The 26,467-nt window shown below is 37.7% G+C and overlaps 1 protein-coding gene across 1 annotated transcript in view; it reads right to left on the bottom strand.

Annotated features, from left to right (window-relative positions):
- Positions 1-26,467, bottom strand: part of alk (ALK receptor tyrosine kinase) — a 402,565-nt gene that overhangs the window by 344,768 nt on the left and 31,330 nt on the right. The gene's annotated exons all lie outside the window — the stretch shown is intronic.

Raw genomic sequence — 26,467 nt, 5'->3', positions numbered from 1 at the left:
CATTTTACTAGTTAAAAGATGTCCCATGAACCAAGACACCACATTCCAAACCACATACTACAGTGGAGTCCTGCGCCAGCTGAGCAACAGCCATTGAGATGAAAAGGAACCCTAATATGCTAATTGCACCATGTTGTCTTCCAAAACAGCTCTCTATCTATGTCTCTCTCTCTTTTCCACTCTCAAGCATTGGGCCAATGTTTTTGATAAGGCTGTGATCTGGCATCATGGGTAACGCTGATAAGAACTGGACCTCTATCAGAGCGTAATTAACACTATCTCAGTGCCAGGAGGGCTTGAAAATATGGCAGCCATTTTAATGACTTCTAAATATAAAAGGCATCAGCTCAATCCATGTCAGCACAGGGTTTTATGTTTCTCCTACTGCTTCTCATGAATTATTCACCCTGGAGTGTGTTTGATTCATTTCTTTATCTGTGAAAGCAGTAATGAGGCCTTATTGTGTGTATGCAGTGGACAGTGGTCAAACTTGGTATTGATCTTTTTCTTCTGAGACTCTGCATTTGTCTTTCACAAACTCTCAAGACACTCACAAGGCCATTCCAAGGATAGGAGAAATACAAAACTGTGTGCTAAGTGTGGACAGTTACCGTAACATTGCTTGTTCATTCATTCATTCATTCATTCATTCATTCATTCATTCATTCATTCATTCATTCATGCATGCATTAATTTTCTAAGTTTACTTTTCACATAATTTATTATCTTTACCAGCATTCTGTATTAGAAATAGCAGTGATGGAAATTACATGTGGAATATTTCTGGTATAAAAAGTTAGACACCTTTGTCTCACTAAGGCTAATTTTATAGCATTTTATGCTATGTATAAAATTGTATTCCATGTCAACTAAATACAATTATTATTATTAGTATTATTATTTGATCATGGATAAAATTACAGTCTAATACAAAATGTAAATAAATAAATAAATACATCGCTATTTTTTAAAAGTGTATTGTGTTAAAACAGGTATTTGTCCATATTTATATGATGTAATTTCATATTTTAAGATTAAAATGTCTTGGTCTTTAAATAATGAAATGAAATGAAATAAAATAAAATAAAATTCCAAGATGGTTTAGCTCAGTGGTTCCCAACCCTTTTTCAAATATATTTAACCATATAGACATCAAACGAGAAGCGCTATTTTGTTTAGTATTTGGCAATTAATATGTATTTATCATGCGCAACAGAATCCGAACACTTATCAGTTAGGCAGATACCACGACCTCTAACAAAATTAAGTGTCACCAGCAAAAAACAAAACAAAAAAAAAAGGTTGCAAAATATCCATTCAGTCGCAGTCTGGAGCCCTGGTAGTCTACAGTCAATTGCACTTTCATTGCACTTGTTTATTTTATTTGATTGCCTTATCTTGGCATTGTAATCATATTATTTAAAAACATTTTTATAAAAAAATTATTAGTGGAACATTTTATACATCTTTATTGTTATATTTTTGCTGGGAACCACTGGTTTAGCTGATGCATGTATAGTATGCCATTGTGGGATGTCAGTTTAACTGAATTGTTAGAAATTAATAGCTCAACTCTCCTCATGAATAATATATGCCTATAGTATAAACATCACAGAATGAGGCCAAACTTTAATACTTACATTTAGGAGTTTAAGCTCGATAAACCTACAGGTACATATAAGCATGAGCAACAGTAATATTGACATTCAAGGGTGTCGCAAGAGGGAGGAAAGGTGGGACTGATTCCCAGGATTCCTACCAGTTTTCTGAGAAAACACATTTAAGCATGACATTCAGCACTCCTAGAAATAAAATCAAATGTGTACAAATCTGTTTTTTAAGTAACTTAGTTTTCAGCCTCTGGGCTTTTTGAATTTGTTTAGGGATATAGGTGGAGTGTGTGTATTAGGACGGCTTCATAAATCAGTAGTCAAACAAGAATGCAATCACTACACACACAGCATTTTTTTTTTCTTTTTATTTTTTCTTTTATGATCTAATAAGAAATGTGGGCTGCTGTCATATGATGTTTCCCATCTGGAACAGAGCTCAGAATCATATTGACAGCTTAAACCCTAAAACACTCTATAGTACTGCTGTAATGCATTTATATAAAGTGACAATCACAAAACAAGACTTTTTATTTTTTTATTTATTATTATTTATTTATTTTTTTTTTTGCAAGAACAAGCCATCAATTATTATTTTTATCTTCTTCTTCTTTCAGGGCTGTAATTAATGAGATATACGGGACCTCTCAGTTTCCGTTGCTAGGGTTTCTGCCATCCTGACCAGTCACGTTACATAACGGTGACACATTCACCTGACAATATGGCATTGGCAGTGATTAGCAGTCACCGCTAGCGGCCTCTAGGGCAATATATCTAGAACCTCATTGGAATATTCATTGGGCTACAAAATCGATGGATGACTTGTGAAATATTGGGTGATTTAGCTGCGCCCAAAATGTATTTCCAGTATGCATTTTCTGTCTAATTGGAGGCATAGATATGTTTTCTCCTTTCTCCCACTGCCTGCCGTTTCCAATGCAGGAAGACTACTTTGAAGGCAACAAATCTAATTACATTAACATCAATTTACCGCTTCTGCAAAAGACAGCTGCGCACCACTGGAACGGATTGCATTAGTGGTACATGCAAACGTGCAAAAATATGTAATGTGCAAAAAAGATGTCTTGATTTTTTGAGCAGTTGTTTTGTTTTGTGTGTGGGGGTGTTTTTGTGTTTGTCACATGTCTTTTTTTCTTCCTGGTGATGTGCTGCCATGTTGTGCATACACCTGAAGAAAAGGGAGACAAATGAGTGGTTATGCAAGCACTGGGATATAAATAGTAAGCACGTACAGAGTGCTAGTAAATGAACTCAAAGGTTCTTTTTTACAAAGTGTGCTCAAATACAAATTCGCACACACATTGTGACCCATGTGTGCCAAAGGAGCGAATCAAGATAAATTGCGTAGACTTAAGACTGACTGTGCTGTCTTGTCATCAAGGGAACTGTGGGTGGGAATTCAAATATAAAGTCAGCCTCTTCCAATGTCGCCTCTACACAGTAGGTATATCTTACCCATCTCTTTTCACTTTTGTAAACCCCTCGCTGGGTAAATGCCTGTAGTTGAAAATAGATCAGATCAACAGCCTCATGCTGAGTTGGAGGCTGCCACAATTTCCCATGATGCTCCTCTGTTTCTCCCTCAAAGGGAGACATGAGAAAGGTGTTGTGACGCTGTCAAAGGATTTTGCCCCTTAACCTTCTTGAAGATCTGACCATCATTTGGATGCCAGATGCATTCCGTTTGCCTACAGGATGTGGACACAATGAGCCACATGAGTAATCCTGCACTCGCTGTGCATCTGTGTCCAGCATCAAAGAACCAGATATTTCTGGGGTTATCCGATAGTGAGCTAACACTTTTTTTTTTAAATCAGTTAACCGTGTTGAAGCACCTAGAATGATCTGAGAGTTAGAAGAATGACGTTCCAAACTTACATGATTTTTATCTTTCCTTGTGGAATGTGGTTTAGCAGAATACTCACATTGCACTTTTCTATACAATGAAAGCACTCAGGCTGTAAAAAAAAAATTAAACAAAAAGACTGGAAATGTTTTTCTCTAGTCCCTAAAACAGCTCTTATCCAGTTAGGGGACTGGAACCAACTGTGCCTTGTGAATTAAATTTTTTTAAAGCATAATAATAATGATAATAATCGCTACATGCAGATAATCTAATATTGACAAATAAAAGTCCACTTAAGTGTACTTTACTGGCAGTTTCATAACCCAATACACAGTAAACTTTGTAAATGTGAAATAAATGTTTACTTTAAAGTGCATTTAAAAATTTTTTTTAACATTTAGTTGTTTTTAAATATATTTACTATTTTTAATAGTTATTGTTATTCCTTATTTTTTGATGTGTTTACCAACATACTACTTTTATCTGTAGTGTGTTATTCGATATTACATTTAAAGTTAATACTGTATATTTTAAATGCACTGGATTGCAACTTCATCGTTATAAATTTGTGATTACAAATAGATTTAAATAAATGACATATCAGTAATAGAAATGGCATTAAATTTTGTTTAATCGCTTGCCAGTACATTTGACAGTCCACTTTGAGTGCCACTAAAGTGGGTCAAAAAAGCACTCTTCAACTTATTGTATTTAATATAATTTTAAACTATAATACATTTAATTTTCATAATTGTGCTCAAAAATTTCATCATTCAGATTCATTTTATTTATTTTTTACACAAAGGTTGAAATATTTGTCTTGTAAGCCTCTGTTCCTCTCTTCTACTGGAGATGAATTTATGTGACCACTGAGGCGCCCTGCTCTGAGCTCCAAAAATGCTTTTAATAGGACAGGCGCTCCTTCAAAGGTCATAGCTCATAAAAATGCCAGCAGGATTGTGTCTGTCTATTCCAGCTGAAATGTCAGGGAAACCTCTGATCAAGGCACATTTTCCTCGGTTGTGTCTGTTATTTTCAAAGGAAACTTCAAATCAAGGCAGGGAACTCAGGATGATTCCCACACACTCTTATATTAAATGTACACTAGATGTGTACATTTACAGAACAAAACAAAACTGCTTGTATGTACAATACTCACAATCACAATGCTAGGGTGGTTTTCAGTGAGCTGCTATAGGCTTTTTTAAGTGGTTGCTAGGGCCCAATGATATTCCAATCCCTACATATGAGGGATCTTCTTCTACGGTGTCAGTGTATGAGATTTTTTGCACCTTTTTATCGTCCACCTTGCATAACTCTGATCACTCAGAAAAGTAAAAGCACATCTCTTCTCAACAAGCTGTGTGCTTTGAGGTGTGATTCAACTGTAGCACAAACAAGCTGATGTTTAATGCTTAAGATAAGGGTTGTTCAAATCTCTAACCTTAAGAGCGAACAATAGTACTTTAGCTCTGGTTTTTACTCTACAGTGCAGACTTGTACAGTTACCAATGTGACATGCACAACAACTATATCTTTTTAATGTTTATTTTGTAAGTTAGTCTGCATTTCACTAAAAGTTACAGTTTTGATTTTGCCTATGGAAAACTGATTCTAGACCAACCATTAAAGACAGTCTATCAGAGTAAACGTATACATTTTAATTAGGAAATGTAGTGGAGTAAAAGTAAAAGTTGGCTGAAATATAAAAACTCAAGTGAAGCACAGATTCTCCCAAAAATTATTAAGTACTGTAACTTAATATTTTTACTTCGTTACATTACACTCAGTATCAATGCTATCATATATTGGAGGCATAAGGGTGAATAACCCTAACTTGTGACTGTTAATTAGAATACTTATTTGTAAGATCAAATATGATAACTAATGAAGGGATTTTGTGTGGAGTTTGGTTAGAATACATTCAGTAAAATTTGCAATATAGCCTACTTGACACCCTCAAGCCCTACCAGCAATGTCTTAGCTAAAAAGATGTCAAAAAAATAATCTGATATAGTTTCTAATGAACTCATTATGTTACCCATCATCATTTGTAGCTGTAAAATAACAGCTCTGATGAAAATGAACAACATATGTGCTGATGTTATTTTTCTTTAATTATCTGATCATAATAAACATAACAAATTAACTGAGAAAAATTGCATGAAAGCATGCAACTGTCAGCACAGAGCTTCAGGCTAACAAAGCAGGGACAGATAGATAAAATAAATAAAATCTTTAGCAACATGAACACATATGTCTTGAACATATTTTAGCTCATAGCATGTTGTTGGGCTGTTCTAAATACAGTATGTAAGTATGTGATTTTTCAAATGGTCTTATTCTTAATAATATCTCACTTCCTGTAAATAAGTAAAAAATTCTGAGAAGGCAAGGTTGGTTCAGATAATGAAATATTAAAACTGCCCAAACGTGTATCATATTTATTATTAGTTAAAAAAAATATTTTTACCTTTAAAAAATGTATGTGCATATAAAAATAAAAATATATGTGTGTGTGTATATATATATATACTTAATATATATACACTTAACAAAGCAGCCCAAATGATGTAACAGACAGCATGCTGTCTGCCCCATGATAACCGCCCCTTGCTGGGTGTAATAATATAAAACTTCATAATCATCGGGAAGAAGGAGGCGGGAACCGGCGGACAATCAAAATTAACTTTAATTACAAAATAAACACACAACAGCGAGACAGCCCCTCACGGATGACTCCGTTCCCACGGCTCCCGGCCCCGCCCCGCTCATCACATAGCTCCATCGCCTCTCACAGGCCAGGGGGTACTCCTGAGACTGCGCTCTACCCTCCACATCGTGGGCGGCCGGCAGTGAGTTCGTCCGTCCCCGGCAACTCACTCCAGCCCAACGCCTCGAGCGTCCATGGCGGCACACTCTCTCGCCCTGCTCGATGGCACCGTGGATTCACCCCAGCGGCGAGGGATCTTCAGCAGTGCGTCCCTCCTTCTCCCGGGTTTCGGCACCAGTATGATAATATAAAACTTCATAATCATCTGAAAGAAGTAGACGGGAACCGGCGGATAATCAAAATGAACTTTAATTACAAAATAAACACACAACAGCACGACAGCCCCTCACGGATGATAAAAACCAAACACAAAATATAACCCAGGCATGGTCCTCTCTCGTCCTTCACTGTCGTCGCTCCTCTTTTATATCCTTCTGATCTCCTCCGTGGGATGCGAGAACGGCAAGCGGAGCAGGTGTTGCTCATTTCCCAATCACTCCACCGGCCTCGCTCCGTTCCCACGGCTCTCGGCCCTGCCCCACTTGTCACACTGGGGTACTTCGAAAGACGATGATCTTGTATCGACGATAGCCAGAGATATTGTCCAAAACATCAATTATTCAGCATCAGATGAGGTGAAAAAAAGTGAAAGGGACATACAGCCAAGTATGGTGACCCATACTCAGAATTCGTGCTCTGCCTTCAACCCATCCAAAGTGCACACACACACCGTGAACACACACCATGAGCAGTGGGAAGCCATTTATGCTGCAGAGCCCAGGGAGCAGTTTGGGGTTCAGTGCCTTGCTCAAGGGCACCTAAGTCATAATATTGAAGGTGGAGAGAACACTGTACACGCACTCCCCCCACCTACAATTTCTGCCGGCCCAAGACTCGAACTCACAACCCTTTGATTGCGAGTCTGACTCTCTAACCACTAGGCCACCACTTCCCACTTAAAAAACTCTGTCATCACTCTGTGGTTCTGTTTTTACTTTCACTTTCTGCATAATGAATTCAGTTGACTGAGATTAAGACCTTCACCGGTATAACTCTTATGCAAAGTCTGTACATTGCTTATGTGATATCCATTGACTTGCCTTCATAGTTTAAATATTTCCTATATAAGCAAATATACATATTAAAGGGATAGTTCACACAAATGGCAAAATTATGTCATTAATAACTTACCCTCATGTTGTTCCGAACCTGTAAGACCTCCGTTTATTTTTGGAACACAGTTTAAGATATTTTAGATTTAGTCCGAGAGCTCTCAGTCCCTCCATTGAAGCTGTGTGTACGGTATACTGTCCAGAAAGGTAAGAAAAACATCATCAAAGTAGTCCATGTGACATCAGAGGGTCAGTTAGAATTTTTTGAAGCATCGAAAATACATTTTGGTACAAAAATAGCAAAAACTACGACTTTATTCAGCTTGTCTTCTCTTCTGTTTCTGTTGTGAGAGAGTCTCATAACATTAGCACAGAATCAGTTCCGAATCAATCATTCAAAAGTTCTAACTGACCCTCTGATGTCACATGGACTACTTTGATGATGTTTTTCTTACCTTTCTGGACATGGACAGTATACCGTTTACACAGCTTCAATGGAGGGACTGAGAGATCTAGGACTAAATCTAAAATATCTTAAACTGTGTTCCAAAGATGAACGGAGGTCTTACGGGTTTGGAACAAAATGAGGGTAAGTTATTAATGACATAATTTTACTATTTGGGTGAACTATCCCTTTAATTTCCGAAGTAAGCACTTACCCACCAAACCCAACCCAAACCAGTACCAAAAAAGCTCCTCTGCAGGCATAAGAGTGCATGTTGCGATAGCCTACAGTGTTTTAAAATGTACTCCTTTTGAAAATAACACTGTCACATGTACTGAGAGGAAGTGCTCTCGCTGTGAGTCCTATCAAAGTGTAAGTGCCTTCCATCTCAATGTATGCATCATCAGCCCACCACCAGGTGTTAGCTTCCCACAAGTAGTGGCTGTCAATAAGCATCCCTCTTTGTAAACTGGCACATCTCAGCCAAGAGGCATTGAGTAAAAATGCAGCATGGGCATTTCGCTAGCTCTGTGCATTTGCATATCTCTTTGGCAGCTGCGTATTGTTTTTGGCGGGGGAATCAATACCAGTGCAAGCCGCCAGTATAACTCAATTCTGTATTCGAATAAACATGTAGCCTTGAAATGTGATGATGCATGAAGGAAAGCAGAGTTTGGCGCTTCCATACAGGCAATTGCTGCTGAGACCGATTCTGTCCATGTTCATGAAGCATGTCTTTGTTTTGTTTTCTTGTTTTTTTATGATTCTCAAAAGTCTCAGTAGTCTGGCTGACCTTTGAAATGTTACGTCTGACTCTGTTTCCTGCCAGGCATTCAACAAAACATACGAGGCTGCACGCATGCTAACAGAAGAAGGCTGAATCAATAGTTGTACTCCATCCATTTGCATGGCTCAGATGTCCTTCTGCAGTCTTCCAGAGGAGAAAATGCTTCCGTGTGCTGATCTAAAAGCAGCAAATGCAGACTCGTACTCAGCCATATCCCAGACATTGACTCATGGCTTTGTAAGATGTTACTTAAGGTGTTTTGAAATAAGGCAGACATTGGCATGGGGGCAGAAGTATCACAGACATAGACTATCTATCTATCTATCTATCTATCTATCTATCTATCTATCTATCTATCTATCTATCTATCTATCTATCTATCTATCTATCTATCTATCTATCTATCTGTTTAACTTTTAGTGTAACCTTTATGAGTCACATTGAGCAATTTTTCAAATTCTGAAATCTGAATGTTCTGCACCCGTTTCAAGTCAACAGAGTCAGCAACTCAATTCAGAGAAAAAACGATGTAAAGTTTTCTAAAGATTCCAAAGCAAAATCACCTAGCAACATTGCATCTTTTCCTCCACCTCTTTTCTTAATTATATTTTCTATACGAATAATCACAATATAGCTATTTTTATTTTAGCTTTGTTAATATAAGAACACAGTAGAACAAGAAAGAAGCAAATAACACATTACCTTTTGCATTTTAAATCTATACAGCATTCAAGTAAGAAAAACAATTGAATGTAAGAATCCCTTGTGTGTTCATTACAAATAAATTGATTATCAAAACTGCTAAAGCAGTTCAATCAAGAGGAGCAATCTATTATTGTATTGTTAGAATAACTTTAATTAGAATGACAGTCTACATTAAGACCTGCTGTACAGCATGTATCTAATATAATGTTACACAGCAGAAGTTTTTCCCCAACAGATCCCCAAACCTTCACTTAAGATTTAACTAACTATGTTTGCATTAACACTTAAATACTGTAATTCTGTATATATTTGTATATTTATTGGGATTGCAATTTTGCGAGCGCCATGGGTGATTGTCAGCGCCAGAAGCAAGCAGAGAAAATTTACTCCTCTCAGAGAACATACAAATAAAGATCATTTTAGATGTTTAATTACTATTTGGAGCATTGGGATAGCTAGACAGGGGCATAATTAATCAATATTTTTCACTGTTTTTGCCTTTAGCTCAAAATTAGCCTGTGTGCATTCTGACTCATTTTGCCAGCATGGGTCATATTAAAATTATTATTAAAAAATAAAATAAAATACTACATGAGATACTATATGCTAATTTGAATTAAAAAAGAAAAAAAAACCCTGGAACATTGTAGTGCTTGTAGTTCAACCGAACGATAAGCCAGCTCATAATAGCCAAAGTGAATAAAACTAACCAAATCGATTTAACATTGGCTCAGGTTTTCATTATGCACTTTTTAATGAATGTAATTAGCCATTTACCATGGCAACATGTTTACGGGCACTTGGGAGTTTCCAAATGTGATTACACTGCACTATATGTGTCATGATTTAATATGCACTAGTATGCATATTAAATCATGACTAGCTTCTTTTCCAGTCTCTACCTCCAGCACAACTTCAGTGCATCGCTCACCTACATCTGTTGACTTGGGCGCTATATTTCCAGCTCATTAAACCTGTTTACTTAATGACTAGAGTCCTTGTGGAGGAACAACAACAACAACAGTATGTTACTCACCTTTTTTTTTTTTTATGAAAGTATTTTCTGGTCTTGTTGCTTATTATGAACTGTCGCTGATTCTTTATGGTGTGACAGTATGAACTCACTCGCACGATAAACTGTTATTACAAAACTTCACCAGCAGCCATATGATGCACATTTGCTCGCAAGCTGCTGAAGCAACAGTACTAAAGTACTAAGTACTAAAGTTTATGCACTCACAATGCCAAAACCTAGCTGTATTAATTAAGTTTATAGTTTACTAAAACCATAAAAATAATATAAATTACTTAATAATATGATGCACACTGCCAGACATTATGACTGATTAGTTAAAATATTAAATATTAAATGATAATAACCAACTTTAGACTTACATAAATCAATACAAAAATTGAATAAATGTATTTCAGAACTGAATAAATAAATAAATAAATAAAAATTGTATATTTAATTTAATACTATTGTACCTCCAATATGACATCACCACTGGTGGGCGGGGCTCATTTCATTGTACACTGATTTGAGATTTGAGTCATGCTATGAGGTCATTTCACAATGAAGAGATTGTTCTGTGCTTAAAAAAAAAAAAGGGCTATTGATTTGAGGTCTGGTGCAGTGGAGTTGGTGCCCGTGTCACTGAAGTGGTCTGCTCATGTATAATTATACTAATCGAATGCAAAACACTCTACGAATATGCAAATGTTCCCAGTGATTACTGAGGTCATGACAAAGTGTTTGACCTCCTAAAAGACTGTCAAAATAAATGTGCTGCTTCACTTGGATGCAAGAAATATGTAAATAGAAAGATGGTCTGAGGTCTTTAGGAGGTCTTTCTAAATTTCCTAGCTCATTTCTTTCTGTTTTACCTTTTGTTTCTACACTATGGTCTAAGGCTGTCAGTTATTCAGGATGACAGTAAAAAAAATAAAAACCTAAACTGAATAAAAATATTAAAAAAACACCATTCTAATGCATCAACAACATCTCGGTCAACTTTGACGTGACAATGCACACCTAATAAAGGAAAATGAATTGTAGCTACACATTAATGTCACTATTTAGTAGAACTGAAAATTAAGTTGAATCTCAAGACTTTTAGTGCCTGATTTACTAAGATCTCAAGTAAGGAGTGCTAATCTGAAATCTAACAAATTGCATATTCATTTTGTGATCATTTTACGGAAGTAAGAATATCTGTGTGTAAATGGCTATATGTACGAATAGGTTGTGTACATGCATAAGGAATAGTTCAGCCAAAAATGACATTACGTCATAAATTTCTCACCCTCATAAAACTATAAAACCTTATTCATCTTCAAAACACAAATTAAAATATTTTTTAATGAAACCAGAGAGGTTTCCACACAGCAGTGGGATTTCTGAATAAATAAGAAGGGCCACAGGTGAGTTTGTGCTTTGGGAAAAATGAACCCAACAATGCTGGAAGAGCTTGAAGGTAGAGAGGACAGAGATAGAGCCCAAGATAACACTATTTTTCAGCTGCATACTGTACACACTGACTGAATCAATACACCAAGCCATCAATTGTTCATGTTAATGTGTGAGAAATATAAACATATACAATTTCTGGCATATCACATATACCATAAGAGTGGTTAACCACTTTTCAGATGATATTGCTTCCACGATATTCTCTGCTAAATCTCTCTCTCTCTCTCTCTCTCTCTCTCTCTCTCTCTCTCTCTCTCTCTCTCTCTCTCTCTCTCTCTCTCTCTCTCTCTCTCTCTCTCTCTCTCTCTCTCTCTCTCTCTCTCTCTCTCTCTCTCTCTCTCTCTCTCTCTCTCTCTCTCTCTCTCTCTCTCTCTCTCTCCAACTGGCAGTGTAAAATGTACAACTGAATTCCACATCCACACAGTAACCCGTCTCGAGTCAAAACACAAACTGTAATCATCACGCCAGCGGCCTGTCATTCTAGGCACTACTTAACCTGCTCTTTGGTCGAAGAACCAGAAGTTGTCAAGTAGTTGCAACTATGTGGCTGCATGGCAGGATAACACCTGACTACACCACAGTACTTGACAACAATTTATTTCTGTATAAACAGGTTTCCCAAATATATATTATATTATATATTCCCATAAATAATGCAATTCTTGAAAACAGTTTTACCTTTGTAACACAGTGTTTACATCACTGTCTAAAACATTTTGACAGGATAACTCTGTTTCATTTCTAATTTTATACAAACTGCTTTTCATTCCTAAATTACTTGCTACTGTAGGGTAACTATTTTCAATACCATTTAGTAAAATTCCTAAGTTCACTCTGCAGTACTGGTAATGTCCCCAGGACCTATTTCCAGCTCCACTGTACTTGAATCAGAGTCTTAGATGGTCTTGATTTGCCTGTACCCGCAAAACTTAAAGGGATACTTCACCCTCCTGTTGTCCCAAAACCTTTGTGGCTTTCTTCTGTGGAACATTTTCTTAAGAAGGTTTATCAAAGATTTGGTGACCACTGACTTCCACTGTATGGACAAAATTAAATAAAAATACACAAAATAGCTTCTTTTATGTTCCACAGAAGACAGAAACTAAAGTTCTATTGACTTTCAAATAATTCATCATGTACTGTAAATTACATTTTTTTTTTTTGAGTGTTTTTCTTTAGGCTTCTCTTACATTAATAATGATGAAAAAGAAATATACCATTGATCATGCTTCTAAAACATAAATATTCTTTTTTTTTTTTTTTTTTTTTTGTCTTTCCTTCTCGCAGCTCGTCTGAATTTTTCTAGTATGGGATCTAATAAAGTTTGGGAGTCTGACCTGCAGTTGGTTGGTATCTGATTAACAATTCAGACACTGCAGTGTACCAAAATGACAGTTGACAGAGGGATGAGCCTCAACAGCATTCACGTCTCACTGGAGACAATAAATCAAGACCGACTCATCTGAAGGGAAAGCAATGAATAGTGCTTCAGTGATCAAATGTTCATTTCTTTGTTTTATTCAATAATAATTTTTAAAGTACAGATTCTGGGTCAGTGAAACAATAATTTTGTTTTCAACACAGAAAGATTAAAACTTGAATATGAACTGAAATAAACACTGGAATAACTGATTTTTGATAGCAAAATAATTAAATTCTAAAGAGCAGGATGGCTTAATGCATGGACAATATGATTCATTTTGCAATTCATTTTTACAAACATTTGCCTGATATATCAGAATATTACTCAAGCTCTAAATAGATAGTGTGTGGGTGAACTGTGCTAATGATTCAGACTGAATCACTAACCGATTCAGTAACCCGAGTGACAGTTTCTTAAAAAAAAAGACTCAAAGATATGTTAAAAAAAAATAATCTGAAGTATTATCAGGAGAAGAAATAACACTGTAGTGCTTAGCAACACATCCAGCTATTTAATACATAAAAAGTTTAACTACTGAAAATCTACATGATTTTAAAACTAGTGATGTACTGAGTAGTTCAACTTCTATAATTTCAATAATTTCATAATTTCTTTACCAATAAAATAAATAAATAAAAACTTCACTCAAACATGAAACATTTAGTCATTATATGCCCACTCTCATGTTACTCTAAATACATAAATTGTTTATATATTTCATTTAGTTTTGTTAGTAACACTTTGGTATAGGGACCTATTCTCAGTAATAACTAGTTGTTTATCAGCATGCCTATTATAAACATCTTGGCATGTTTATTATTACTTATAAAACACCATATTCTTCATCTCTAATCCTACCCAATACCTTAATTAAACAACTACCTTAATAACTAATAATAAAATGAAAATTAGCATTTTATTAAATTCATAGTTAATTGTTTATTAACAGCAAGAACTGGACCTTAAAATAAAAGTGAGACTGTTTTGTTTTGTTTTGTTTTGGTTTGTATATATATTTATATATATAAAGAATAATTTGTTAGTTTTTTTTTTTTTTTGTAAACTAAAAAAAGACAAATGATTAGTTAACATTTGCACAGCAATCAATTGCTGTATCTTAAAGGAGTGGTTCGTTGCGATTACACTTTTTTAACGTTAGTTAGTGTGTAATTTTGCCGTTTGAGCATTAACAATATGTGCAAAGTTACAAAGCTGAAAGTTCAATGCAAACGGAGATATTGTCTTTTAAAATTCTGTCAGTTTAATGCCTAGAAAAAAATGGCTGGTAGGGACTGCAACGAGTCACTTCCCGGGTTTGTGAAACCACAAACCCAGATAAACCCCACCCTCTGGAAAAGGCAGCAAAGGGGGTGGGGTCATGCTGCGCTGCTTTAGAGAAGCGGAAGAGAAAACTAGAGGTGCACATAAAACAATCTGTTCATATATGAATCGCAATTCTGTCTTCAATGTATCTAATGAATTCACAAGTTCAAATTCAAAATCAATGTTCTGAAGCAGTGGTTCTTAATACTGTCCCATATGTCCCCCTGCTCTACACATGCTCTGCATCCCTCTCTCTCGCTATCTCATTCAGCTCAGCTCCACCGCAATGAACGGTTACAATTATACACTTATTTTCTTTAATCAGGAAAAAAAGTATATTAAATGCTAACATAAGCAGTAGAATTTAAAAATAGCAGGATATCTAAAAGTATGAGACAACAACAAACAAAAAACATAGGCCTACCATTAAAACGCACGATCCTCTTCAATAATATCCTCTCCTTCTCAATCGGACTCAAACTAATAAGCGATATTACAGACTTCGTTGTTTGCAATACAATCAGAGCACATGACGCTCAGGTGAGGGGCGGGACATTTAGACGTGCACTAGAGGCATTTTAGCCAATCACAACACACTGTGCTAGCTAACCAATCAGAGCCCATCACCTATTTCTGAAGAAGGGGCTTCATAAAATAAGGAAATGGTCAGCCCGTTTGTCAGAGAAGGGACAGAGCAGTGTGGAATGAAGGTAAAAAATATTAAAAATAAAAAAAAAAATCACAAAAAACATTAACACGTTAGACTGCACACCAGAAACACAATCAAGCCCAGAAAAAAATAAAAAATAACACTGACCCACCCTTTAAACAAGATTAAGCAAAACATATTGTTAGATTAGAATCACTGAACTGTGGCATCATTCTAATTGCGCTAATGTGCTCTTTAATTCAGACCTCCTTCAACAAATTGACTCGTTAAGATAAGATGTATGTCTGTTTTTAGCCGAGAACTCTTATTATAATGTAAAGAGAAGTTTTTGGAGCCAGGCTCAAGGTAACGCTTGCAAAAGGGAAAGAAAGAAGTAGAGACGGCGAGAAATAGAGAGAATCAATGGAAGGTGTCTAATCCAGTACTACTGAAAATCACATAATTGGAAATTCCTATTTGAGTAAGTACGTAGGTAATGGCTGCTTAGTTTTCCAGAGGCTGGATTTATAGTGTTCTCTATGTGTCCAAGTTAGTTCTGACTCAGTCAATATAATGAGATAAATGGCGGTAGCAGGGTCATTTCTTCCTCAATGAGGTAAATCTGGTCATAAAATAGCCTCATAAATCAAAGTTAAGAGGATATAAAATTGATATATTATTTGAATGTGTACAAACTGCCTAATTAGGTGTAGATGTTTATGAATGAGACAATATGACAAAAATAGACATTTTTTTTGTCACAAAGGCAAATTTTTATAAAATGCATTTTTACATTCACCATGTGACAGATATTGAAATATACACAAAATAAAATAAAATGTGACATCCCACAATCAAAAATCATTTTACTCATGGAGCATATCAACAAATTTTAATGAAAGGGTAGTTTTAAAATGAACTTTAAAACTATGGTTTAGCATTTTCAAGAAACATTTAAATAAACTCTAAAAGTGCATGACTCTAAATAACCATATATATATATATATATATATATATATATATATATATATATATATATATATATATATATATATATACAATAAATTCTACACACAGTGAACATACTTTTTATGTACTTGTTGTCTTAGCTTTGGCATAAAAAGTTTAAGAGACTTACTGACCTGATCTATCTTTATATATATATATATATTTCTTTTATTTTATTTTATTTTAAGCATGTTTCTGCATGTTGGCTACTTCTCATGAAAATAAATTTTCAACGAAAAATAAATGAAATGTTTTAATAAGAATGTTTTTTTTTTCACAACATCAGGACAATAACACTGCACACATGAAGTGCATTTTTTATTTATTTTAGAATAAATGAATAGGTCAGGACAAAACAATCAAGCATAATGTCATTGACCCACTAGGAACATGTATTAAGGAAATAGGCTCCATTTGGATTTCATTTAGACTGTACAGAATTACTGTGCGCTGAGCAGAAGGAATGGCTATCCAGTCCCAAGAGGATGAATGAGTCACACATTCCCTTACCCAAGAAAAGAAGCTAAAAAGGACATGGATGGAGCAGAACACACCAGTGGACAACCTTATTCACAGAAGAAGCAGTATATTATTCATGAGAGAAAAGAAGGTCGTTCTAATGATCGATGGACAAGCTAAAGTAAATCTAATGCAGGTGAGGTTTCTTTGTCTTCTACTAGGCATTTTTCTCAATACATGTTTTCAATACTTGTGGAATCTGGGATGGAGAGAGAGAAAGAAAGAACAGTTGCCAAACAGGACTTTATAATTAGCGTACAAAACCAAGTATTGATTCTGCCACACTTTGTTATAGCAACTCCGTATAGTTCTCAAAGACGGCATAAAATCCAACAAATTTCTCAAGGTTCAAGGGGGTTCAGAAAATACAAAAGGACTATTTATCGCATTGCAGCTACTTAACTTCCTCTTCCAGCACGAACACGCTATGAGGACCTGCTGTGAGTAATGCATAACAAAAAGCAACTGAGAGGTGATCAGAGAGACGCTACGGCCAGCTTAGCTTTAAACACAGTCAGCAGACATTTTCTAGCTAACAAACAGGCACACTAATGACTTTCATAATGACCAAACAGACTCAGTCCTACGTTAACGCTGGGAAGCAGAGGCCCTGGCACCCCACAGATACTAAAATATTAAAATTCCACTGCGCAGTCGACGTCATACTGAAAATTTAGCAGCACACAGCCAACGTCCCTGCCTGCCAGCAAAAACAGATATTTATGCAATGAACACAAGAATAGTCAAGGGGCAACCACAGTAATTGTTCAACTTTTCCTCTGCCTGAGGTTTGCGATGGATTTTGGGAGAGTGGGATTCATTTATTTATTTCTTTTCTTTTCTTTCTTTCTTTCTTTATTTTTCACAAATGATGTTTTGATGGTTTAGCGCATATTCCTTTGGTGCACTGGATAAATTAATTAGGACTCTGGGGGAAAAAATGCAATTAATTTAATTAAAATACAGAGGTAGACATTAGTTAATGGAAATTTTCTGGAAGAATTTTGAAAGGGAAAATATAAATAAATAAAAGGAAGCCATTCTGTCACAAAAAAAACCCCATCAACATTAACTGTGGTTTGTTCACATTTGCTAACCTAGTGCAGTGCCTCTCAACCCTGTTCCTGGAGGCACATCAACAGCACACATTTTCAAACTCTTCCTAATCAAACACACCTGAAAAACAAAAAATCAACTTAACTCTAGGTCCTGGAATGGATGAGTGCGATAAGGCAGACATCCAAAACATGCAGATGGTGTGCCTCCAGGTTATCGGTTTAACAGAAGTCTAATGGACAAAATGTAGTATAAAAATGATGGGGAAAAGTCTCTGTCATATACATATATATATATATATATATATATATACATATATATATATATTAAACACAGTGCTCAACACTTTATTTGTTTGCATACAGTATGTGAAATTAAAATTATTATTATGTTATATTATATTAAATTATTATTATGTTATGTATAATTATTATTATATTATATATATATATAAAGTATTTTTTTCCTCTACATTAAAAAATATGGAAAAAACTAATATAAGTAATTCACTGTAATTTATTGCAAAGCCTTACAAAATATAAATAAATAAACAAACAAATGGCAGGTGCTGCATTCCAAATCTTCTGGAGCCACATGATATCTTTACATCAGAAGAGTTAAACTTATGCTGAACGCCTTAACCTGCTTGGAGGAAGAGAGGTAAACAAATGCTCTTTTACTTGATGCATTTTTATCAGTATAACTAACTTCTCAAATGTCATTTACTGCATTTAATTCTAAGTAATACAATGAAATACTTCATTGTATTCCTTAGAATTAAATGCAGTAAAACAATCAGACTAGTAAATATAGTCTGCTATGGTAAAATTCACATTAAAAAAACTGGAAATGATGTTATATACACATTGTCTCGGCAGTGCACGAGCTGAAATCGCAAGATCACAGTCATGGACACACTCATCGGAGCATGCCCGACGAAAGCAGAGCGCTTAACAGCGGGAAAAGCACAATTAGCCCCCCAAGAGCCGACTGTGCATGCTCTGCTCCTGCTCATTATAATATTAGGCAAAATATGCTTGTGTTACTGATGCTTGTGAAACTGGCAAGCTTGTCAACACTCTCCGTATCATACAGTAGGTGCTTTTCAATAACACATTTACAATCATCTTGCTGTACTGAATAAAATAAACAAGTGGGTGATATTGAGTAACTTATATCAGAGACTAAATTTGTTTTCTCTACTACAAAAATAGTTAAAATAAACTAAAATATGCAACACACAGCCTGAAACCCAATTTCAAGATTATAATGCTAATAAAAAAAGAGCATTAAGTCACAAGTAAAAAGAGCATAAGTCATAAGTTTATAATAAGCACTCATATCTCAGTATATGCATTTGAGTGTTATTTAGAATGATTAAAACATAAGAAACAGCTGTGTTGAATAGAGTGTAGGTGGATCTTAACGAGTTTCAGTTCAGTACTGCAACACTGTAAGGAGGCTGAGAGAAAGCAAAGGTCATAACCTTACCTAATAAACACAGCTCTCACATCAGAGATAATGATTATGTGTCAGGTCAGGAGAGAGGAGGTGCATATATATTTGAGGGGAACGTGGTGCTCATGTCAGGATGCGATGGCAACCGTAAAAAAAAAAAAAAAAAAATGTTCTATTTATACCAGACGTGGTACTTCTGTGTATGTTACTTTGAAAGATGGAGGTTGGAGGAGTGGTATGGACAAGTGATTCTAGAACCAGTTTATGACCTCTTAGCACTGATTGGCTGATTGTATATGGCAGGTAATTTATGTAACTCCTGAGAAAATGGGCAAGAACATTTTCTAATGCCCCTGCAAGCAATATCTTACAGTAGACATGTGCCATAAGGGACATTGGGCATTATTAGCCCCGTAATGGCAGACAGTTGGGATGTTATTGTCACATGAGTGCACAGCACAGCAGTTGTTTGGAAATCTTTTGCCCTGATTGCCTGGACACATTTTATAAGTGCTTTCCAAGTCCTTGTAAACTCCATGGAGCGGCCACACATATATATTGATGTTCAGGCTTTTTGACATTTGGCCATAAACAAGTTGCCTACACATCTTGCCTACGCATCTACACAACATTTGTTCTAAATCCAAGCACCTAATAGGTCTTTCAATACGTGATTTTTTAAACTGTGTGTCTATTATCTGCACAGTTAATTGGATCATGTTAGTCCATTATTTTTCATTTTTGGCACATTAAACTGACATTATCTTTGTCATCCCCTTTGTGATTAAATCTATGGTAATCAAGCTCCAGCAGAACAACAATGGAACTTTGCTGGCATGCTGCTGATGAATCGTATCTCCCAATCTAAATATCTTAATATCTAAATATCCCCCTTCTGTTATTTGCCGTCTCGCTGCTTTCTCAATTGGCAGATACTTGGGCTATTGTGCAGCATGTGGTGTCTCGTTTTCTTTTGAGCAAGAGAGGATATGTGTCTATGGATCTGTATCCCACCCTCGCTAGCCCACATTTCTCTGCCTCTCATCTATCATGCAGGTCATTCTCACAGACCCCTTGCTGTCAGGAGACCTAATGGCCGCTCCATGCACTGAGGAGCTATTGACCCAACTTGATGGGTGCCTTTGCAGATGAAACCTTTGCTGTTTATTCAAATCGTGCTGCTCTTTGGAAAGCCTAGTGATTGATCAATATGCAGACCTCCTTATGCATGTGCTGGCTTTAAGTACCTGAATCCTGTAACCAACCATGACATCTTTGCAAGGATTGACATTAAGCTCATCCAAGCTTGATGCCCACTGATCGTTGTCCAAACATAGTTTTAATAATACAACTTAGTGCATTAAAGAATGTGAATTCAAGGATTCAAACAGTAGGGTTACTTAAATAAATAAATAAATGGCTAAAACGTACCCAGAATTCCAATAGGTACAATACCGATTTTCACACTTCAGTTCTTGACAGTGATTTGCTGCTATTCAGCACATTTCAGCAGGTCAGCCAGTTCACACAATAAAGTTAACATTTAATGGTCTAAAAATGCATCCTTGAATAAGTTGAGAATTAAAATGTAGTGCATTGATTAAAGTATTATTGTTATTACTGTCATAATACTTCCTTGTGTTTCAGAGGCCAAAATTCTTGCTTGAATCACCTGGACATATTTTACTTTACAAACCTTTAGAGGGGCTTCACAATCAAAAATATTCAAATATTCATATTCTGTTAGTGTCCAGCTGAGCAAAGGTTTTTTTTTTTTTTTTTTTTTTTTTTTTTGATAGTTAAAATGTATTATACTGATATTCTGTAATATTTAAAGAATTTAAATATGCTGACATTTACATTTACATTTAATCATTTAGCAGACATGTGTTACATGTTTTTCACAAATAAGCTACAGTATTTAACTTTCTGTCAGACCTGTGTTCATGTGTTGTTGTGTTTTGCTCCCCGTGACCCTGGTTCTCCTTGAGTTGATTGTGTTCATTTGATTCCCCTGTGTTCCTCTGATTATCCTCGTTTAGTTAAAGTTATTTAAGCCCAGTGTTTTCCTGTGTCTAGTGTCCAGTGTTAAAAGTCAACTCCATGTACTATGTGTGTTCCTGACTGTCCTGTGTTCCCTGTGGTTTAGCTAAATAAAGACTGTTATTATTGTAACTCCTGTGTTTCCGCATCCTTTGCTTTTGCACTGTAGACAGTGGGAGACTTTCAACCCAGCATCTGTTTGCCATGAATTACCGTAATTCCTCAAATAAAAGCCGTGGCCTTTATTTACCTGAACTGCAGAAGGTAACAGGCTTTTATTTGAAGCAGGCTTTTATTAGAGGCAGGCCTTTATATCTAATTCTATCTGTTTGATAAGTAATTGTTTTAAATAACCCGTTTTAAATTAACAGCTATAGCATTCCAGTGGACAGAGATCATAACATTAGCACAGAATCAGTTATCTGGCTCTGCTGCACAAATTCTCCCCCCGCCTTTATTTAAGACCGGCCTTTATTTGTCCGTGTTGACCTAGCCCCCGGCCACTATAAGAGGCCCGGCGTTTATTTGACTACCGGTTTTTATTTAAGGAATTACGGTAAGTATCTAACACAAATTGTATATTATGCAAAATTCAGATTACTTGGTAGTTTCAGGCAAGACTAATACTCTCCTGTGATTATGCTACACTACAGTCAACAATGCAAGGGTGACTACTGATAGTTTTCCCGTGACATCACACCCTTGTAGGAATGCCCACCTGGAGGGAAAACAAAGCTTCCCTCCACTGACTGACAGTTATTTTTATGCAGATTGCATTAAGTCTTAATATAGTAAAACGCTGATATTAAAAGGCAAAATTAAGTAAACACCTAATAGACGATGTATATTTTGTACAGGCAAGCGGATGTACTCACAATATAAACACAATGTGCAAAGTTTCACATTTAATAGTTTCCCATAGAAAAACATCAAAAGGAAAACATTGGATTGTGGTCATATTTTGTAATCCAAGCATCGTTAATAAAGTGATTATATTTAGGCACTTAAAATGTTTTTAAAATGTTTTGCCGCACTGTTCAATGATTGAAATATTGCAGCGGGTGCTTAATATACATTGCAAATGGCCAAAACCTTATGAATTTATTTTTGAAACATTTTGTTTACACATATCTTCGGTTTATTCTTTTGAGAGGTCATCTAAATATCTGCAGCAGGGAAATGGATGGAAAATTCAGTTCTATGGATGTCCTATGTGCCCTCCAAGTCTACGAGCCTTCGACTGGAAGCTATGAATTGGTTATAACATGCAATATTTAACAACCCAAGCTTATTGGTAAAACATGCCTTTGCCAACAGGTTTGGTAAACTGATATCGTGTTGCTACTTGCATAACAGTGGAGCTGAAGCATGTTAACTTTAACAGATTAATCTGGCAACATTTTATTATGGACTTATTTTTCACAGGAGTTCATTAGGCATTTCTCATCGCAAGTGCAGAGCTATACCAGTTGAGCTACTGAGCAAGTTTATCATGTCAGAAAAAGCATGCAGCTAGTTATGTGATGACATTTTTTAAAAAAGTGTTAGTTTACGAATCATAACATAATACAGTATTGTCAAAGGAACAGATGTGGAAGTATTTTTTAATTAATAATGTTAACCTGTTATCATAATTTGTGTGAAGGTTGTTGGAGTTTTACTGCTACTAAGTAGGGTGGCCATATGCACCGTTCATACGGGACATGTATTTTATTGCCTAAAATATCCAGGTTTTGGCTTTTTGCACTGTGCAGGTTGATTGTTGTGTAACATTCATGAGAGCTATTGTCACGGTTGGTAAACCATGATCTCTGGGTTTTTGCACTTTGTGGTGAAGTCTGTGTGTTTTGCGTCGGCACTGATTAGTTTGTGGGCATCTCCGTTAATTGTCATCAGCAGCAGCTGTCACTCATTACACACTCCCTTTATATTGGCTTGTCTCACGTCTTGTGTTTGTGAGAACGTTGTTTAATGTCGCTTCCTCTGTCTGTAGGCTTCAGTGTTGTATGCGTTTGGATGTCCGTGTTTTCCCCGGAACCTCATCCACTCTCCGCACTTTCACTCACCAACAAAGACTTACCTTCGGCTCTATTCCCCGCAGTTCCTGTGCCATCCTCTCCTGCTGCTTTCTCACCGTCATCACCCGGATTCCTCACCACCTCACCGCCATCTTGGATTGTCGTCTTCTCAGCATCGTCTTTGTACTCCTGTTTGTTTATTTACTTTTATTAAATTGTTAAACTCGCTATTGTTTCCAGTCCTTCTTTCACCCAGTCGTCACAGAACATTCTCACCCACCATGGAAGCAGCGAGCACCAACACCCTCACGGACTTTATGCACCACAGTGTGAAATGCATGGATCAGCAGCAGGAGAGTATCTCGAACACCGGACGCGCTGTCCAGGCGCTGGTGGGACAGGTGTCCGAGCTCACCCAGCAGATCCATCAGCTCACCTCTCCCACTGCGCCCATCACACCGCCTGTACCGCTCGTCCCCCGGTAGACCCCCCAGGATCACTTCCGGCCAGAGCCGCGACTTCTGGCGCCAGAAAACTATTCCGGTGAGCCAGCTTTTTGCAGAACTTTTTTGAATAAATGTTCTATGCACTTCGCCTTGCACCTTCACCACCGAGGAATCCAAAGTGGTGTGGGAAAATCAACATCCGTGTTGCATCTCGTTCCACACCCTCTCGGAGGAGATGAGGAGGGTATTTCATCGAGCCGCGGCCGGCAGGGAGGCCACTCACCAGCTCTCTGACCTTCGTCAAGGTACATCTTCAGTCACACACTACTCTATCGAATTCCGTACCCTGGCGGCCGCGTGCCAGTGGAACAAGGCCGTGCAGTGGGATCGATTCCTGCATGGGTTATCCGACCGTGTTCAAAAGGAGATCTACCTCCTCGAGCTGTCCCCCACACTTAATCACCCTCATCAACATCATCGACCCTCCTTCCAGTGAAACTGCGGTGGAAGAATCACTCTCACGCCCTTCTGGACTCCGGAGCCGAAGGTAACTTCATCGATTCATTCCTCGCTCATCACCTGAACATTCCTGTCCTGCCTGTGTCTCTCCCCATCCAGGTCACCGCACTCAACGGCCAGGAACTGCCTCACGTCACACACCACACAGAACCCATCACACTACTCAGTTCTGGCAATCATCGCGAAAATATATCCTTTTTTCTCATGGACTCCCCTGTTGCTCCCATTGTGTTAGGTCACCCCTGGTTAACGAAACATAATCCACGAGTGGAGTGGGGTTCCAACACAGTCACATTGTGGAGTGAAAGTTGTCATGAGTCTTGTCTGGTTTCTGCTTGTCCTGTTGTCCCTGTTTCTGTCTTTCAGAAGGAGAACATTGCCAAACGTGCCCGCAGAGTATCTGGACCTGAAGGAAGTGTTCAGTAAGTCCCGTGCTGCTTCTCTTCCTCCGCATCGTCCCTACGACTGTGCCATAGATATAGTGCCAGGTAAGTCTCCGCCTAAGGGCAAGTTATACTCTCTTTCTATTCCTGAGAGGGAGGCCATGGAGAAATACATTTCTGATTCCTTAGCATCTGGGTTCATCCATCCTTTCTCTTCTCCAGCGGGGGCGGGATTCTTTTTTGTGGGTAAGAAGGATGGTTCTCTGCGACCTTGCATTGATTACCGAGAGCTGAATAACATCACGATAAAGAACACCTATCCATTACCACTCATGTCTTCAGCTTTCGAGAGGTTGCAGGGAGCATCTGTATTCACAAAATTGGATTTACGTAATGCTTATCATTTGGTCCGCATCAGGAAGGGGGATGAATGGAAAACCGCCTTTAATACCCCTAGGGGGCACTTTGAATACTTGGTGATGCCATTCGGGCTCTCCAACTCGCCCGGGGTTTTCCAAGCACTCGTTAATGACGTGTTGAGAGATATGGTAGATCAGTTTATACATGTTTACCTGGATGACATACTGATTTTTTCTTCATCTCTCCAGGAACACGTTCAACACGTCAGACGAGTGCTCCAGAGGTTACTTGAGAATGGGCTTTTTGTCAAGGCGGAGAAATGCGTATTCCATGCACAGTATGTCCCCTTCCTAGGGTATATCGTCTCATCCGAGGGAATACGTATGGACCCTGACAAGATTAAGGCTGTGATAGATTGGCCATCTCCAGATTCCCGTAAGGCCCTACAGTGGTTTCTGGGGTTCGCCAATTTCTATCGGCGTTTCATTCGCAATTTCAGCCAACTAGCCTCACCTCTGACAGCCTTGACCTCTTTCAGTACTCCGTTCAGGTGGTCGGACGCAGCTGAGGCTGCATTCCCTAGCCTCAAGAGTCGCTTCGTTTCGGCTCCCATCCTCGTGGCCCCTGATCCCACACCACAGTTCGTGGTGGAGGTCGACGCGTCAGAGGTGGGGGTAGGAGCAGTGTTGTCCCAATGTGCGGTTTCGGAAGATAAGGTACATCCTTGCGCGTTTTTTTATCATCGATTATCTCCTGCTGAACGTAATTATGACATTGGTAACAGAGAGTTGTTGGCCGGCAAATTAGCGTTAGAGGAATGGCGTCACTGGCTGGAAGGCTCAGGGGTACCTTTCATTGTTTGGACCGATCATAAGAATTTAGAGTACATTAGAACTGCCAAAAGACTCAATTCCAGGCAGGCTCGGTGGGTACTTTTTTTCAGTCGTTTTGAAATTACTTTATCGTACCGCCCGGGTTCCAAAAATGTCAAACCCGATTCTTTAACATGTCTTTTTGATCCCTCCGCCCGCCCGGTAACTCCTGAGTGTATTTTACCTGAGAAATTAGTGGTCTCAGCACTCGTATGGGAGGTCGAGTCGTAGGTCAAGATGGCCTTACAAGGGGTAACGCCTCCGTCCGGTTGTCCACCGAACCGTTTATTTGTGCCGGAGGAGTTAAGGTCCGAGGTCGTTCAGTGGGGTCATTGTTCTAATGTGGCTTGTCACCCAGGGATAAGTGGAACTAAAGGGTTGGTTAAACAACGATTCTGGTGGCCACGTATGGCTCGTGACGTCCGCGATTTTGTTTTGGCTTGCTCAGTTTGCGCCAGTGGTAAGTCATCTAACCGGCCTCCTGATGGGCTTCTTCAACCGCTGTCTGTCCCTTCGAGACCCTGGTCCCACATCGCTCTAGATTTTGTTACCGCCCTCCCGCCCTCCCGCCCTCTAATGGCATGGCGGTCGTTTTGACTGTAGTGGACCGATTCTCGA

This window comes from Carassius carassius, chromosome 32 (genome assembly GCF_963082965.1).
Source record: "Carassius carassius chromosome 32, fCarCar2.1, whole genome shotgun sequence".
Lineage (NCBI taxonomy): Eukaryota > Metazoa > Chordata > Actinopteri > Cypriniformes > Cyprinidae > Carassius > Carassius carassius.
The sequence above is the reverse complement of the archived record's forward strand: the minus strand, read 5'-3'. Positions and strand labels throughout refer to the sequence as shown.